This window comes from Acinonyx jubatus, chromosome B1, assembly GCF_027475565.1.
Source record: "Acinonyx jubatus isolate Ajub_Pintada_27869175 chromosome B1, VMU_Ajub_asm_v1.0, whole genome shotgun sequence".
Classification (NCBI taxonomy): domain Eukaryota; kingdom Metazoa; phylum Chordata; class Mammalia; order Carnivora; family Felidae; genus Acinonyx; species Acinonyx jubatus.
In genome coordinates this window covers 132,529,368-132,547,181 of record NC_069382.1, presented here as the reverse complement: position 1 = coordinate 132,547,181, position 17,814 = coordinate 132,529,368, and positions in this window count along the sequence as shown.

The window sequence follows — 17,814 nt, the reverse complement described above, 5'->3', positions numbered from 1 at the left end:
CTTTGAGAGAGAGAGATAGAGAGTGAGTGGGGGAGGGGCAGGAAGAGAGGGAGACAGAGAATCCCAAACAGGCTCTGCAGCTGTCAGCCCAGAGCCCGATGTGGGGCTTGAACTCATAAACCGTGAGATCTTGACCTGAGCTGAAACCAAGAGTCAGACACTTAGCTGACTGACCACCCAGGTGCTCCAGCCTACAAGCTTTTTATGTACAAAAAATTCGAAAACAAAATTCAAATTCAAAATTTCCTAGTTTTTGAATTTTAAATCTTGATTGCTGTATGGATCCAAGTTATTTTATACTCTTCTAGATAAATGTAGTTTGTTTGTTTTGTTTTGTGGTGTGTTCGTTATTTCATTCACAGTCATGCTCAGTTTTTCTCTCCCCAGGAATGTTTAATTCTTTGCCCAAATATGAAATAGTGGGAGGCTGTCTTCTGTTTGAAGTTGTGGACTAAAAGAAATTCTTTTCTTAGAGGAAAAAAGCTGTCTCCTGAAAAAATAAAGAAATATCCGACAACTTTTAAAGTCTACCCCAGAAAATAGTGAGCAAAAAAGTATTGTAAAAAGCTGTCAGAAAGAATTTGAGTGTGGAGATAGAATCCCACTCTCAGTGAGTTTGGTATTAATCAGTTTGAAATCATTCAGAGATCTGGTCAGACATTACATGACTCCAGCTAGTATAACATTAAAAGAACATGTGATGATATTTATACCTAGAACTATAGTATTTTTATACATGGTTTCAATAGATTCCTTTGTGTCTTGGGTTGTATTTTGCAAAATTAGGCAGTCATTATAGCCTACACTTGATATGCCAGATAGGGAACTTGAGCCAGTGGTTCTTTCTTTCATGAGTGTTTTTATCCAACATTTAAGGATAGCTAAGGTTTTAAGACCATCACCACCACTATTTCTTAAGCTATAGTTTCCAGGGGTACCTGGGTGTCTCAGTTGGTTAAGTGTCCAACTCTTGGTTTTGGCTTAGGTCATGATCTCACAGTTCATGGGATTGAGCCCAGGTTAGGGCTCTACACTGACAGTGTGGAGCCTGCTTGGAATTCTCTCTTTCCCTCTCTCTCTCTGCCCCTCCCTGGCTTGTGCTGTCTTTCAAAATAAATAAATTTGAAAAGATAAACTACAGTTTACAAAAATATGTGACTTTTTTCATAAAATTACACAGCAAGAAACTAGTACCCTTCCCTTGCCTCACCCTGTGGCAGATAGGCAACATTATTATTAACATGAGAACTAGTCAATTGTTCAGAAATACTACATTAGTGATAATGTGGCATTTCTCCCAGGCAAAAGCACCATTGACTTCCTTAATGGGACCAAAGACTGGATAAAATAAAGTCCTGGATCAGAATCAGTTAATAGGTCATGTTTTGTTCACATGTGATCCAGAACGAGATTCAGTTCAGTTTAGCAATAATTGAGTAAAAAGAGTGTTGATGCCCAATATTTTATAATAAGTAAAATTCTAGTTCATTTTATCTTTATGCTTGTTGTATGATGAGTAAATCTAAACTTGACATTTACACAAATTGATACAAAGAAACCTAGGAAGTCATGTCCTCAAATACAGTGTATTTTAGGACCCTAAAGCCATTTGTTTTCAATTTAATGAACACACCTGTCCAGTAACTTTGATTTCCTCCTTGCATAAGTTTCCTTCTAAGGAGGTATATTCACTCTCTGTGATACTTCTTATTTATTCTTAGATAAGTGTTTTATATTTAGTCAATGAATATCTTGTTTAAAAATGTTAACTGAATATTTACTGTCATATCCTTGGATTTGGTGAGATATGTGGATAAAGCAGGATTTAGAGCTACTGGATCTACTCACTGAAGTCTTATCAGCATTGAAGTAGTTGATAATCTAAAGAGGTCACTGGTTAGGGGACCAATCTGGTAATCAGGGAGAATAGCCAAGGATTTCAGCAATATCTGGTCATAATCGACTGGCAGAGGAAAGATTATGTGAAGTAGTATTTTGTTGTAATAAAAGGATCTGGTTCAATTAGAGGGAGTTGTGTGGAAAGGGAGCTACATTTTGATTGAAGATGAGCTTAGCACACAGTGTGTCTGAAAATCTGTACTTGGACATAAAGGCCCCAGTTATTGTTGGCACACTGAGTAGTAGGTTATCACCTGGGAACTCACAGCAAATGACTAAGACAGAAGTTCAAGTATAGAATTGAGATCTACAAGACTACGCATGAGAGGAAATTAGGAACTAAGAAAAAGGTAAGAATCTCTATGTCACATCTTTGGAGCATTTGCTGGGTTAAGACCCCTGAGAGACAAATATCAAAGCAGAATAAAGGTTAAAGAATTTTATTAGAGGAAATGGCTGGGTGTGGGGGAGAGTAGGGAAGGAAGCTGTAAACCTCTGTGGTAGCCAATAGACTGGATGCAAATCTGACCCTAGAAGGGAAAAGGAGAGAAGGTTGGGTGGAAGTACCTTAGTCTACCATGCAACCTAATGAAGGTTCCACAAAGCTGTTTGGGAATTCTCAAGCCAGGGTCAACCATAAAAGACCTGGTATTTCTCACAAGAGGGCACCTGCCCCATTATGCCTGCAATGCTCAGTTATTGGCTTGGAGGAGCCTATTGGAAAGTGTGGTCTTGGTGTGAATGTGGCATTGGATTTCAGAGCACAACTAAGACTCTTTGTCAGTTGCTTTCTCTGGAGTTGAAAGAGTAAGAAGCACATCCTTATGACCATCCCAGTGTATTTCATCAAGAGTGATTTGATGCCCATCCAAAACCATAGAACTGTGGCTCTCACTTGAATTGGTATCAGACCATGGGGATAGAATACACTTTATAAGGGGAAATCAAGTGATCCATACTGGGAAGAGGAGAATGGTTGCGGAGGTTAGGAACCAGTTTGAGTCTGACAGCTACTTAAAGGTGTCAACGGTTTCTTAGCTCTAGTTTTTGTACGTATGCATGCAGTTCCCATGTTAAGTGCTTTTCTGGTTTGCAGCTCATTATCCAGTATTATTAAGCAGTACTAAAACTTTTCTTTCTGACATTTTTTCTAACAGTTTTCACTTCAATACCAAAACATTCTATACAGTTTTTCTGGTATATGCACATTTCACATGCCCCCCTCATAAAATGTATTTTCTAGGCTTAACATTTTTGCATAAAAGCAGACTTTGAGTTTTCATAATACACAACGAGGGGAGAACACCATTCTTTATGGCAGACTCCTATCACAAAGATTTTATGATCAGTGTATAACTTGTGTCAATTCTCACATACCATTTTGATGGCTATTATAATTAAATATTTAAATTGCTTAAATATTGTAACTAAATAAAACCACAATATCAAAAGAGAAAGTGATTTATTTTAGAGGTTGTTAGCTTTTCTTGTTCCATCTCCCTTTATTATATTACATAGGAGGAATGTTGGGAAAATGCAGTTTCTCAAACACAAAGAAGTAGTCAAACGTCCTGATACCCAAAAGTGCCTTGAGTAATACTGAAAACAAATGGGCTCCTACTGATATTGTATTTATAGATTCCAATGCTGTAGTGTGAAAAGTTAAAAGTCTTAAACTGTATATGGGATGAAGACCTGCAAGGTCCTAGGGTTAGGAAAATACACGTTATGTCTATGTTAATGGTCCCCATTAACACTCCTATTGCTAAATGTATTTTCTTAATGAATTTCCCTGTTTTAATCTTTCTCTCTGGTCCTTTTCAATTGGCATAGCTTATTCTCTCTGTGCTATTTTTTCTTAAAACTAATATATTGGATTTACTATCCAGTAATGAAGTTTTAAAAGTTACTTATCTAGTCCTCAGAGTGCTTTAGATCAGATTTTCGTGGTGATGTAGCTGGTGCTGACAGCAGGAAAGAAGAGTTGTTGAGAAAAGGCAGGAAACTAATGTAAGTTTTAGTTGACAGAGTCTTTACTGAAATTTGTCCTCTAAGTTTCCTTCTAAGGCACTAGCTGACTGTCCATGCTTTTCTCTCTTCTTGACTCAGAATTATGAGGACTAATCACAACAGAGGCACCAGAGCAAAAGATGATAAATGATAAGTATGATTATTAAAGGATAATCATCTCTTCTGATATCCACAACTACTTGTATAATGTATATACATGTACATATAGACACATATATATGTCTACACACACATATATACACATATACACATATGTTTACATATCACTTTTAATCAATTTGGAGAACAGAGGATTCAACAATAGCATATATTGCAAGGTTCATAATCTTGGAGAGTTCTATCATTCATGGTGTTGGTTCTTTCTGATGTAGTATTCATTAGACTTGGGGCTTCTGATTTCTGCTTATATTCATTTCGGGGAGCAGCTTAGCAACTACCCACATTCTTTCTTACTTTGCCTTTATTAAAGATAATATTAGGTTACACAAACCTTTCCTCTGTTGGCCTTACCTCCCATACTGAAAATATAATCAGGTTTTAAGGTATATTATGTGCCAATAACTGGGATTCTTTTCACTGAACTGAAGGATTTAGATTCCTAAGGACTTGTAATGTGGGTATCATTCAGTTCACTAAGTCTGTTCAATTCACTAGAATGGCCTATGGTAGATTTTTTTCTACAGTGACCATAGAAAATCACAACTCTAGTATCCCTGTACCTTGCCTTGTGACTTGTCTATTCCTTAAAGCAAGAGATGGAATTTATTTCTATGTACGTTGAATCTGTGCTGGCCTTATTACTTGCTTTGTCTAATAGAGCGTGGCACAAGTGACCCTTGCAAGTTCTAGAGCTTAGGCCTAAGAAGTCTTATAGCTTTTATTCTTACCTCATTGGAACCTTCAAACCACCATCCTGTGAAGAACCCAGACTAGCCTACTGAGGAGGAGAAGCCAAATGTGGGAGAACCAAAGCTTCCCAGTAGACAGCCAGCACCAACTGCCATGTGTGCATGAAGCCATCCTGGGCCCTCCGGCCCCAGTTCAGCCATCAGATGACTGCCCCTACATGAGTAATCCCAAGTGAGGCTAAAAGAACCACACAAATAGACAACCCATAGAGTTGTGAAAAACAGTAACTCATTATTTTAAGCTGCTAAGTTTTAGAGTGGTTTTTATATAGCAATAGATAGCTCAAATAACCCAGGATAGAGACTAGTCAAGGAGAATGGCCCCCACCTCCAGAGAGTCTAAGGCTGAAGTATAATCCAAACTGCCAATCCATAATTATAAACTTCCTTTGTCTCATGTTTCCTTTAAAAACTGTGTGATTTGGGATTCTGTTCAATGATATATCTATGTTTATTCTGACCCAGAATTAAATTTAAGAATTTTCCTACCACTAAATATAATGGATGCTTAAGAAAGGTATGTTTTATTTATCTGTGGAAACATAACTCTTGGTATACCACTCTGTATCCCAGTTTGAATACTGTAGTATTAGTAACATATAGCTATTGAAATGCAAAGTATTAGAAAATAAGGTGATTTGAACTGCCCATCTCTTGTAGTTTAGTCTGAATGTTGTTTCTCTCATCATTTGTGATATGATGAGCTCTCCTGCAGTTTCTCCTTTGTATCCTTGAATAAGAATGAGTCTTAGTTATCTAATTATGGGCAGTGTTCATAAGAGACTCCAACAAGAGCCTTCAGACCCGGTTTTGGTCAGTTCTCTACAGACTTAAGGCTTTGTTTTTTGTTGCAAAAAAAAGGTGACCTGTTCATTTTTGTTGTTGCCAGAATAAATTAGTTGTTGCCTAGCGACCAGTTTGCCCATCAGCTCCCTAAAGCAGGAGGTGTTGCTAGGTAAATCGCTTTACAGTTTTTCAGAAAAGATTAGATTTATCCAAACATGTTCTAGGGTTTGTAAAATTATCCTGGAAGCATCAAGGTCACAAGAAAAAGTCAGAGAATGACCTGATTTTTACATTAAGCCAGTTTGTCCTAGTTTTCTGCTATTACAATATTGAAATACATCCATTCTGGTCGGTAAATGGCCACTGCTCTAGTACAGATGGATGTTCCCTATTCCCAGGTATCTTATTCCCTCCCCTGAGCTTACCTCTACCCTGTACCTCCAAAGGGTTAGGATCTGGAACCATAAAACTATTCTTCAGAACTCTGTTCCCCTTAACAAGTCAGTCGTTCTGGTTGTTAAGCATTTTTAGTATCATCCTGGAAATCACCATACTATAGTGTTCATATTCATACTAGTTCATATTCATACCTGTTCAATTCAGTTTTTATCAGAGTGATTGGGAGAACAGATAAAAGAAAGTATGAAACAATTAAAAGAACATGAAACTGTCAGCAAAAGGCCTTTTCATATATGACTTTAGGACTAAGTAGCTGAATAAACAATCTGCTCTATTATGTCCGTATCTGGATAACGAAGGAATTGACTTATATGATCTCTAAAGCCATGATCAGTATAAATATGTTTATGATTCTAGTTAACAATCTCCATCATTCAAGTTGAACTACATCCTAATTTAGGAAACATGTAGTATTTAATTAAAATAAAGCTGAAATTGCAATGCTGATGGGTGACATAAGAGGCAACAAAATAAACAGAGGGATTCTGCTAGCAGAGACTAATTATAAATCTCTGAGAGTAAATCAGAAAGTTTCCACAGGCAGTAAAATAAAGTGAAAGAAATAAGAATGCTGGTTATTGTATACCGATTTCAAGCATATGTCTCTGAGGTGATTTATAATCGAATTTATTAAGAACTAATTATACAATTACAAATTTATTAATAAGAGTTAATCTAGTGGGAGGAGTTACGATGGCAGAGAAGTAGAGGGGACCATGGGCTTTCCTCGTCCCTCAAACGCAGCTATAATGTGGTCAGATCACTTGGAACACCAAGGACATCGATATGTGGAATGGCGATAGGATCTCTACAGTTGGAGGGAGACAGCTTGGCAAATGTGAGGTGCGTGGATGTGAATTGCGGTAGAGAAAAATGGTGGCACAGTGGACGGGGGAGGGAGCCCTTTCCTTGGAGAGACAAAAGGGAGAGACTGAGGTTGAGATAGTGCAGCATTGAGTTAGCACAAGAGATAAACCTGTCTGGACCACGGACTGGGGAGGGAGAAGTTCTGAGTGTCCCAGTTTTTTTTTTTGCAAGCAGCTTTTGGAGCTCCAACTGTGAGGTTTTGGAAGTATGCAACGTTCTCTGTAGCAGAGCTGTGGAATGCACTCCTGGGAAGGAGGAAATTGGCCCTGGAGTACATAGTGTAGTGTAGACATCTCTGGGGTGCACTGGGAGAGAACAGACCCCATCCTGGAGTACTTTTGGAAGAAGGTTTATTGCCTCTCCAAGGACAAAAGACCTTGCAGGTGCCAGCCAAAGGCCTTTCATCAACAGGGTAGAGAGGCTTTACTCTGGAGGAGGGGAGTGGATCCATGCAGTGCTGGGTCCTTTAAGCCTTTTTTTTTAATTTTAAATTTTTAATGTTTATTTTTTGAGAGAGAAAGAGAGAGAGAGAGACAGAACATGAGGTGGGAAAGGGCAAAGAGAGAGGGAGACACAGACTCTGGAGCAGGCTCCAGGCTGAGTTGTCAGCACAGAGCCTGACGTGGGGCTGGAACTCACGGACCATGAGATCATGACTTGAGCTCAAGTCGGAGGCTTAACTGACTGAGCTGGCCAGGTGCCCTAAGCCTTTGGGTTTTGAATCCCAGCCATGCACCACAGAAAAAATACAGCAGAATTGTGACACAGGGAAACCTGACTGCCCTGCACAGTGGGGGTTTAGATCCCTAGTCTGGGGACAAGAGATTGGTTTGGCACCATTTTCCCCCCAACACCAACATGGTGGGACTTCAGGGAGCAACACAGCAGCCCCCAGTGGACGTAGGATCTGCTTAAACCAAACCCTGCCCATCCATGCCTGGAAACTGGGGCAGGACTCACTCTGAGCCAACGCAGCCAGCCTCTCCTCCAGACCAGCACAGCCAGCAACCTCCAGGCACCAACCGACAGCTCTTTTTTTTTTTTTCCTTTTTGTCCTCCTTGTTTTTTTCTTTTGGAATTAGGCTTATAGTTCCTTATTCATTTTTTTTAAATTTCCTTCTCTCTCCCTCACTTTCTCTCATATTTAAAAAAATTGTTTAATGTTTATTTATTTTGGAGAGAGAGACGGAGCACAAGTGGGAGATGGACAGAGAGAGACACACACACAGAATCCAAAGCAGGCTCCAGGTTCTGAGCTTTCAGCACAGAGCCCAACATGGGACTTGAACTTCTGAACTGTGAGATCATGATCTGAGCTGAAGTGGGACCCTTAACCTGCTGAGCACCCAGGCTCCCTCTTTTTTTGTTTGTTTTTTGATTAGGAATATTTATTCTTTTCTTTTTCCTTCCTTTTTCATTTCTTCTGCTTTTTCTTTTTTGTCCTATTGTTTTCCTTTCTTTTTCTTTGGAATAAACCTTATAGGTTTTTGATTCTCTGTTTGTTTTTGTTCCCTTTTATTTTCTCTTTTTTGAGAAAAAAGAGGCTTTCCCCCCTCCTTTTGTTTCCCCAGGGTTACTTCAACATACAAATCAAAGCACACCTAGTTAAAGATCCAAACACTCCATCACTGCAAGCAAGACGGAGCTCTGCAAAGGACTGACCAGTTGGAAAGAGCACCCAAAACACCACAGCAGGGTGCATACAGCATAACCAGAAGCACTTCCTGGAGTGCCAGTCCCTGGACAGTGTATGATCCCTTTGTAATACAGTGGTAACCTCAGGTGTAGGAAACATAATGAGCTTTTTAAAACACACACAAAAGGCATAAACCTAGCCAAAATGACAAGATGGAAGAATTCTCCCCAAAAGAAAAATCAAGAAGAAATCACAGCCTGCGACTTGCTCAAAACAGATATAAGCAATATATCTGAACAAGAATTTCGAACAACAGTCATAAGACTACTGGCTGGGTTTCAAAAAAGGCAAAGAAGACACCAGAGAAAGCCTTGCTGTGGAGATCAAAGACCTAAGAACTAGTTAGGATGAATAAAAAAATGCAATAACTGAGATACAAAGAAACTAGATAAAGTGACAACAAGGATTGAAGAAGCAGAGGACAGGTGAAACAGAAGATAAAATTATGGAAAATAATGAAACTAAAAAAAAAAGAAGGAAAGGAAATTACTAGATAAAGGGGGGAGATTTAGAGAACTAAGTGATTCCATGAAACAAGACAATATCTGTATCATAGGAGTCCCAGAAGAAGAAGAGTGAGAAAAAGAGGCATGAGGTTTATTTGAACAAATTATAGCTGAGAACATCCTTAATCTGGGGAAGGAAACAGGCATCCAAGTACAAGAGGTACAGAGAACTCCCTTCAGAATCAGCCAAAACAGGTCAACACCACAATATATCAGACTGAAACTTACAAATACAAAGATAATGAGAGAATTCTGAAAGCAACTAGGGACAAAAGTCCTTAACCTACAAGGGGAGATACATAAGGTTAGTAGCAGACCTGCCCACTGAAACTTGGCAAGCCAGAAGAGAAAGGCTGGAATTATTCAATGTGCTGCATAGGAAAAATATACAGCCAAGAATCCTTTATCCAGCAATGCTGTCATTCAGAATAGGAGGACAGGTAAAGAATTTCCCAGACAAACAAAAACTAAAGCAGTTTGTGACCACTAAACCAGTCCTGTAAGAAATTTTAAGGAGGACTCTCTGAGTGGAGGAAAAAAAAGACCAAAACAACAAAGACTACAAAGGACCAGAGAATACCACCAGAAACACCAACTCTACAGGTAACACAAGGGCACTAAATTCATATATTTCAGTAATCACTCTGAATGTAAATGGACTAAATGCTCCAATCAAGGACATAGGATATCAGAATGGATTTAAAAAAGTATCCATCAATATGCTGCCTACAAGAGACTGATTTTAGACCTAAAGTCACCTGCAGATTGAAAGTAAGGGGATGGAGAACCGTCTATCATACTAATATACATCAAAAGAAAGCTGGCATAGCCATACTTACATGATAAACTAGATTTTAAAACAAAGGCTTTAACAAGAGATGAAGGGCATTATATCATAATGAAGGGCTCTATCCATCAAGAAGATCTACCAGTGGTAAATATTTATGTCCCCAACTTGAATAAACCCAAATATATAAATCAATTAATCACAAACATAAAGAAACTCATTGATAATAATACCATAATAGTAGGAGACTTAAATACCTCACTAACAGCAATGGACAGATCATCTAAGCAGAAAATCAACAAGGAAACAATGGCTTTGAATGACACATTGGCCCAGATGGACTTAATAGATACATTCAGAACATTTCATCCTAATGCAGCAGAATACACATTCTTCTCAAGTACGCAAAGAACATTCTCCAGAATAGATCACATACTGGGTCACAAATCAGCACTCAATAGGTACAAAAAGACTGAGATCATACCATGCATATTTTCAGACCACAGCACTATGAAACTTGAAGTCAACCACAAGAAAAAATTTGGAAAGCCCTCACATACATGATGGTTAAAGAACATCCTACTAAAGAATGAATGGGTTAACCAGGAAATTGAAGAAGAAATAAAAAAATACATGAAAGTAAATGAAAATGAAAACATGACAGTCCAAACCCTTTGGGATGCAGCAAAGGCAGTCCTAAGAGGAGAGTACAGTGTAATTAAGGCCTATCTCAAGAAGCAAGAAAGATCCTAAATACACAACCTAACCTTACACTTAAAGGAGCTAGAAAGGGAGTGGCAAATAAAGCCCAAAACCAGCAGAAGGAGGAAAGTAATAAAGATTAGAGCATAAATAAATGATATAGAAGCAACAACAACAACAAAACAGCAGTACAGATCAATGTAACTAAAAGCTGGTTTTTTTTTTGAAAGAATAAATAAAATGGATAACCCCCTAGCAAGACTTCTCAAAAAGAGCAGAGAGAGAACCCAAATAGATAAAATCACGAATGAAAGAGGAGAGATTACAACCAACACCACGGAAAAAAATTATTAGAGAATACTATGAAAAATTATATGCCAACAAACTGGACAATCTGGAAGAAATGGACAAATTCCTAGAAACTGACATACTACCAAAACTCACAGGATGAAATAGAAAATTTGAACAGGTCTATACCTAGTGAAGAAATTGAATCAGTTATCAAAAATCTCCCAACAAATAAGAGTCCTGGACCAGATGCCTTCCCAAGGGAATTCTACCAGACATTTAAAGCAGAGTTAATACCCATTCTTCTCAAACTGTTCCAAAAAAATAGAAATGGAAAGAAAGCTTCCAAATTCATTCTATAGAGCCAGTATTACCTTGATTTCAAAACCAGACAAAGACCCCACTGAAAAGGAAAATTACAGGCCAGTCATCCCTGATGAAAATGGATACAAAAATTCTCAACAAGATACTAGCAAATTGAATTCAACAGTGCATTAAAAGAATTATTCACCATTATCAGGTGGGGTTTATTCCTGGGGTGCAGGGGGTGGTTCAATACTTGCAAATCAATCAATGTGATACACCACACTAATAAAACAAAGGATAATAACCATGTATTCTTTCAATAAATGCAGAAAAATATTTGGCAAAATGTAGCATACTTTCTTGATAAAAACCCTCAAGAAAATAGGGATAGAAGGAACATACTTCAACATCATAAAAGCCATATATGAAAGGCCCCCAGCTAATATTATCCTCAATGGGGAAACACTGAGAACTTTCCCCCTGAGATCAGGAACACAACAGGGATGTCCACTCTCACCACTGTTGTTCAACATAATACTGGAAGTCCTAGCCTCAGCAATCAGACAACAAAAATAAATAAAAGGCATACAAATTGGCAAGGAAGAAGTCAAACATTGTTTTCACATGATACTCTATGTGGGAAACCCAAAAGACTCCACCACAAAACTGCTAGAACTGATACATGAATTCAGCAAAGTCACAGGATATAAAATCAATGTACAGAAATTGGTTGCATTTATATGAAATGCTTCACCAATAATGAAGCAGCAGAAAGAGAACCAAGGAATCAATCCCATTTATAATTGCACCATAACCATAAGATATATAGGAATAAACCTAACCAAAGAGGTAAAAGATCTGCACACTGAAAACTATAGAAAGCTTATGAAAGAAATTGAAGAATACACAAAGAAATGAAAAAGCATCCCATGCTCATGGATTGGAAGAACAAATATTGTTAAAATGTCAACAATACCCAAAGAAATTTACACATTCAATACAATCTCTATCAAAATAACACCAACATTCTTCACAGAGCTAGAACAAACAATCCTAAAATTTGTATGGAACCACAAAAGACCCAAAAGAACGAAAGTAATGATGAAAAAGAAAACCAAAGCAGAAACATCACAATTCTGGACTTTAAGCTGTATTATAAAACTGTAATCATTAAGACAGTATGGTACTGGCACAAAAACAAACAAACAAACAAACAAACAAACAAACATACATACATAAAAAAAACCAGACCATAGATCAATGGAACAAAAGAGAACCCAGATATGGATTTACAAATTTATGGCCAACAAATATTTGACAAAGCAGGAAAGAGTATCCAATGGAAAAAAGACAATATCTTAAGCAAATGGTGTGAGAAAACTAGACAGCAACATGCAGAAGAAAGAAACTGGACCACTTTCTTATACAATACACAAAAATAAATTCAAAATGGATGAAAGACCTAAACATGAGACAGAAAACCATCAAAATCCTACAGGAGAAAATAGGCAGCAATCTTTTTGACCTCAGCCACAGCAACTTCTTATTAGACATGTCTCTGTAGGCAAGGGAAATAAAAGCAAAAATGAACGATTGGGACCTCATCAAAATAAAAACCTTCTGCACAGTGAAGGAAACAATCAACAAAACTAAAAGGTAACTGACAGAATGGGAGAAGATATTTGCAAATGACATATTTGATAAAGGGTTAGTATCAAAAATCTATGAACAACTTATCAAACTCAACACCCAAAAAATAAATAATCCAGTGACGAAATGGGCAGAAGACATGAATAGACACTTTTCCAAAGAAGACATCCAGATGGCCAACAGACACATGAAAAGATTCTCAACATCAGTCATCATCAGGGAAATATAATCAAAACCATGAAGAGATACCACCTGTCAGAATGCCTAAAATGAACAACTCAGGAAACCATAGATGTTGGTGAGGCTGCAGAGAAAGGGGAACCCTTTTGCATTGTTGGTGGGAATGCAAACTGGTGCAGCCACTCTGGAAAACAGTATGCAGGTTTCTCAAAAAATTAAAAATAGAACTTCCCTGTGACCCAGCAATTGCACTACTAGGTATCTATACAAAGGATACAAAAATGCTTATTTGAAGGAGCACATGTACCCCAATGGTTACAGTTGCACTTTCCACAACAGCCAAACTATGGAAACAGCCCAAATGTCCATCAACCAATGAATGGATAAAGACGATGTGGTATATAAATACAATGGAATACTACTTGGCAATGGAAAAGAATGAAATCTTGCCATTTGCAACAACATGGATGGAGCTAGAGGGATTATGTTAAGTGAAATAGTCAATCAGAGAAAGACAGAGATATGATTTTACCCATATGTGGAATTTGAGAAACAGAACCAGATGAACATAGGGGAAAGGAAAGAATAATAAGATAAAAACAGAGAAGGAGACAAACCATAAAACACTCTTAAATATAGAGAACGAACTGAGGGTTGCTGTTGGAGGGTGGGATAGGGGGATGGGTTAACTGGGTGATGGCATTAAGGAGGGCACTTTTTAGGGATGAACACTGGGTGTCATATGTAAGAGATGAATCACTGAGTTCTACTCCTGAATCCAAGACTTCACTGTTTGTTAACTCCCTAAATTTAAATAAAAAAATTAAAAAAAAAAAGAATTTAAAAAACGTGCCCAATCATCTTAAAATTTTGGTGTCTATAGTGAGAAAATATTTAAATCATTTTCTGCAAAGCATTTTTTTAGAGCTAAAAATCTAAAGAAACATTTTAAAATAGTCTAGAAATTATATTTATACTTCTAAATTATAGTACTATGTCTATCTGTAATCCTAGATCTTTGTAATTCATTATTTGATAAAATAGAGTACTCTTTTCTTACAACATTTTTGTTATAAGCATAAATAGTTTTGTTGGAGAGATTACTGTTAATTATGTTTTTCTTTACAATATTTAATATCGTTGCTTAATAATTTGTAATTGAGTAGTTTAGAATTAATGTAAATCAATATAATTTGCATAAAATTATAAATCAAGATTGGTAGAGAGTGAAATGTCTAGTTTTACACAATATTTATGGATAATAAAGGGAAATTGACTGACTTGTGTTTATTCAGTTTGCAAAGCATCTGCCAAAATGTTGCACAAGGTTGTACTTCTGAATAGATATTAGGTTTCCTAGTTCCACTGACTTCTCTTGTTGAAAGTTTTCATAGGATGCAAACAGATGTCTAATTTGCTAATCTATCACAAAGAAAAGAAAACTAGGATTAGAGGTGATGAATTTGTCTTGTTTTATTGAATTTGTGTTGTTTTATTATTTCTGAAATCCTGAAAATAAATGAGAAATAGAAGCATGAATCTACAATTTTGTGAAATTTTGAAGACATACCCTTTTTAAGAAATTATTTTTTGGTCAGGGCAAAAAATTTTTGTAGAAATGATAAATGTCTCAATTTCTTCTGAGATTACTTGCCCTTTTGCTCTTAGTATATTTGTGTCTTTATACTTAAGTGATTTTAATACTTTGTAAGCATGGTAGTTTTCATCTCTAGAAGTTTTATTTGAGTGTATTTTTATATCTCCATGTCTCCAGTTAACATTCCCAGTTCTTCTAACTTCCTGAGCATATGGAATGCAGTTATAACTGTTTTATTGTCCTTGTTTACTAATTCTATCATTTGTATACTTCCTTTTTTTTTTAAGTTTTTTTAAAATGTTTTTATTTATTCTTGAGACAGAGAGAGACAGAGCATGAGCAGGGGAGGGGCAGAGAGAGAGGGAGACACAGAATCTGAAGCAGGCTCCAGACTCTGAGCTGTCAGCACAGAGCTCTGCGCGGGACTTGAACTCACAGACTGTGAGATCAGGACCTGAGCTGAAGTTGGATGCTTAACCGACTGAGCCACCCAGTCGCCCCAATTATTTGCATAATTTCTGGGTCAATTCCAACTGATCAACTTTTTTCTACTCATGGGTGAAATTTACTTATTTCTTCACATGCTGGCTAATTTTTTATTGGAAGGCATACATTACAAATTTTACCTTGTTGGCTGCTGGATATTTTTGTAAGTTACTTGGAAACCATTTGTTCCTTTTGACCCTTTCACTGAAACTGTTATGTAGAATGAGAGCTGCCTGGATTCTAGGGCAGCTTTTTTCCAGTATTGAGGCAAAACCCTTCTAAATACTATAATCAGTGTCCTGTAATTTATGTGTCCTGGCTGCTGGGACGAGGAACTGTTCATGGCTCTGTGTGAACTTTGGCATTTTTTCCCCTCTAATCATTTTGGATGTTTCTTTCCTTGGCCTTGATTCCTCACACTTAGGCTCGGATCAGGTCTCAGCCAAAGACAGGAGGGGGATGCTCTTCAGCTCTTGGTACACTCTCTTTTTGCAGCTCTGCTCTCTCTGAATTCCAGCTGCCGTGACTCTCCTGAAATCCCAGTGTCATCTTCTCTTATGAGTCTACCAGGCATAGGTTCTCGCTCCCTGAACCATGACCTGTAAAGCTCTCTAGTCACTAAGATGACACGATTTCGTGTCTTTAAAAATCACCTGTTTTTTTTTTGTCTGATGTTCAATATCTTGAGAATTGTCATTTCATATATCTATCCATTTAAAGTTTTCTTTCAGAAAAAAAAAAGATAAGTCCATCCCTCATTACTCTATTTTTCCTGGAAGAGAAAATTTCTTCTGATGTTATTGGGTTCACACAATTTTGGGTAGAGCATCTTGAAGAGAACAATTAGTAAAAAGAGCTCAAGATCTGGAGGGAGAAGATGTGGATTTTGAGGATCTGGGTTTTGTGGTTCCTGAAATCTTTGGCAAATATGCTCTTGGAACTATGAGAGCACAGAAGATAGGTACTTCATTAAACTAACTGGAAACTAACCTTTCAGTATGTTGACATATTTCTGTGTTTAAACCTCTCAAATGACTCCCTGTGGTAAAGGAATGTAGATATGAGAGGGTGCAAAAAAGGCTGCAAGTCTGTCATTTGTATTGTATGACTGAGACCGTGTGTATGTGTTGTAGTAGTTGTGGGTAAGGTTTCGGAGAAGGTGACAAGAAATGAGGCAGGAGATATGTATGAGGGATGCATCTTAAGACTTGTCTGAAATTGCCTAATCACAAATACTTCCAAAGGAAGTAATTCAAGAATGACTAGCTTAAAATAAAACAGATGCAATTCACAGCTCAGCTGTCAGAAAATCTGCAACAATTTGAAAAAAATTAAATTTGTACTGTAGAAAAATTACAAACCGTGTCCTGCAAACCTTTAGGGTCACTCTCCAATAGCCTTGGGTGAAAAGTTAAATACATAAAATGTCCCCAATCTGTTATTTATTTAACAGAGATAGGAATGTCAAGATGAAGCTCTGGATGGGTGACTAGAGTAACTTCTGGACAATTCTTCCTTGAGCACATTGGATTCCTGCCAAGCATTTCACACTTCATGAGACTGATTATAGGCTTACTTTTAAATTAGAAAAGTTTAGACCATTAATGATTATAGATCATTTGCTAATTGCACAACATTGCACTGCACGCTGTGAGACATTACAAAGAAAAGAGAAATCATGGTCTTGTTACAACATACATTTCTAGAGGCCTGACATTTTCATTTGAAGATAAAAGGCAGCAAAGTGAATGCTCATGAATTACATGAATGGAAATATTTTACCTAATTCTATCACTGTCGGAAACACATCTTTATTTTTCACATAAAGAATGTATCATGAAAAGTTTTATTCCTAGACATAGTAGAGGCCAAAAACATGACTTTGTAGAGATCTTTGGATACGAGTTCTGAGCTCCATAGAATGTCAAACTATAATGAACATATCTCTTAAGCTTGCAGACATAATTCAACTCAAAGGCTAATTTTTCACTATATGCCTAACCTGTTCATGAAATGTTTTGTTTACAATATATTCTTCAATGCAGGGTAATGAGAACAGAAATTATTTTTGTAATGCTTCGGACAACTAATATGGAAGCATATTGAGATGATAAACTTAAAGCAATATTGGATTTTATGATTAACTTTTTTTCCTGCATGATAGCAAATAATGAATACTTATATTGAAGAAAAATATATAAATTGGACATGCTCAGAATATGCATTATATAATATAATGAGGTGACTGCAGGATCTATTTATTGATCTAGTCATCTAACAGAAAGGGACCATTTAAAGAGTGTGATTTTTAGGTAAAGGGGAATCTTCCAGTATTCACTGATAACTGGGAGTACCACACATTGACATATATTTGTTTTGAGGTTTAAATTTGGTAGTAAGTGCCAATGGTGACTTAGAGATGTGAGAAAACCTCAGATTTTATCCTGATAACATTCTTTCTCTAATGAACAGGATATCTATGCCTATGGGTTTTTAAAACACTTGGATTGATTTGGTCACTTAAATGGTTGATGCTCTGATTCTAAAAACATCTAGACCCTAAATACATAAAGTCCAATTTAGTGAATGTAAAAAGCAGAAAGTATAAAACTGGACCTCTCTTTTAATATGGGAACTTCCTGTATTGAGGGAAGTATAATTCTTTT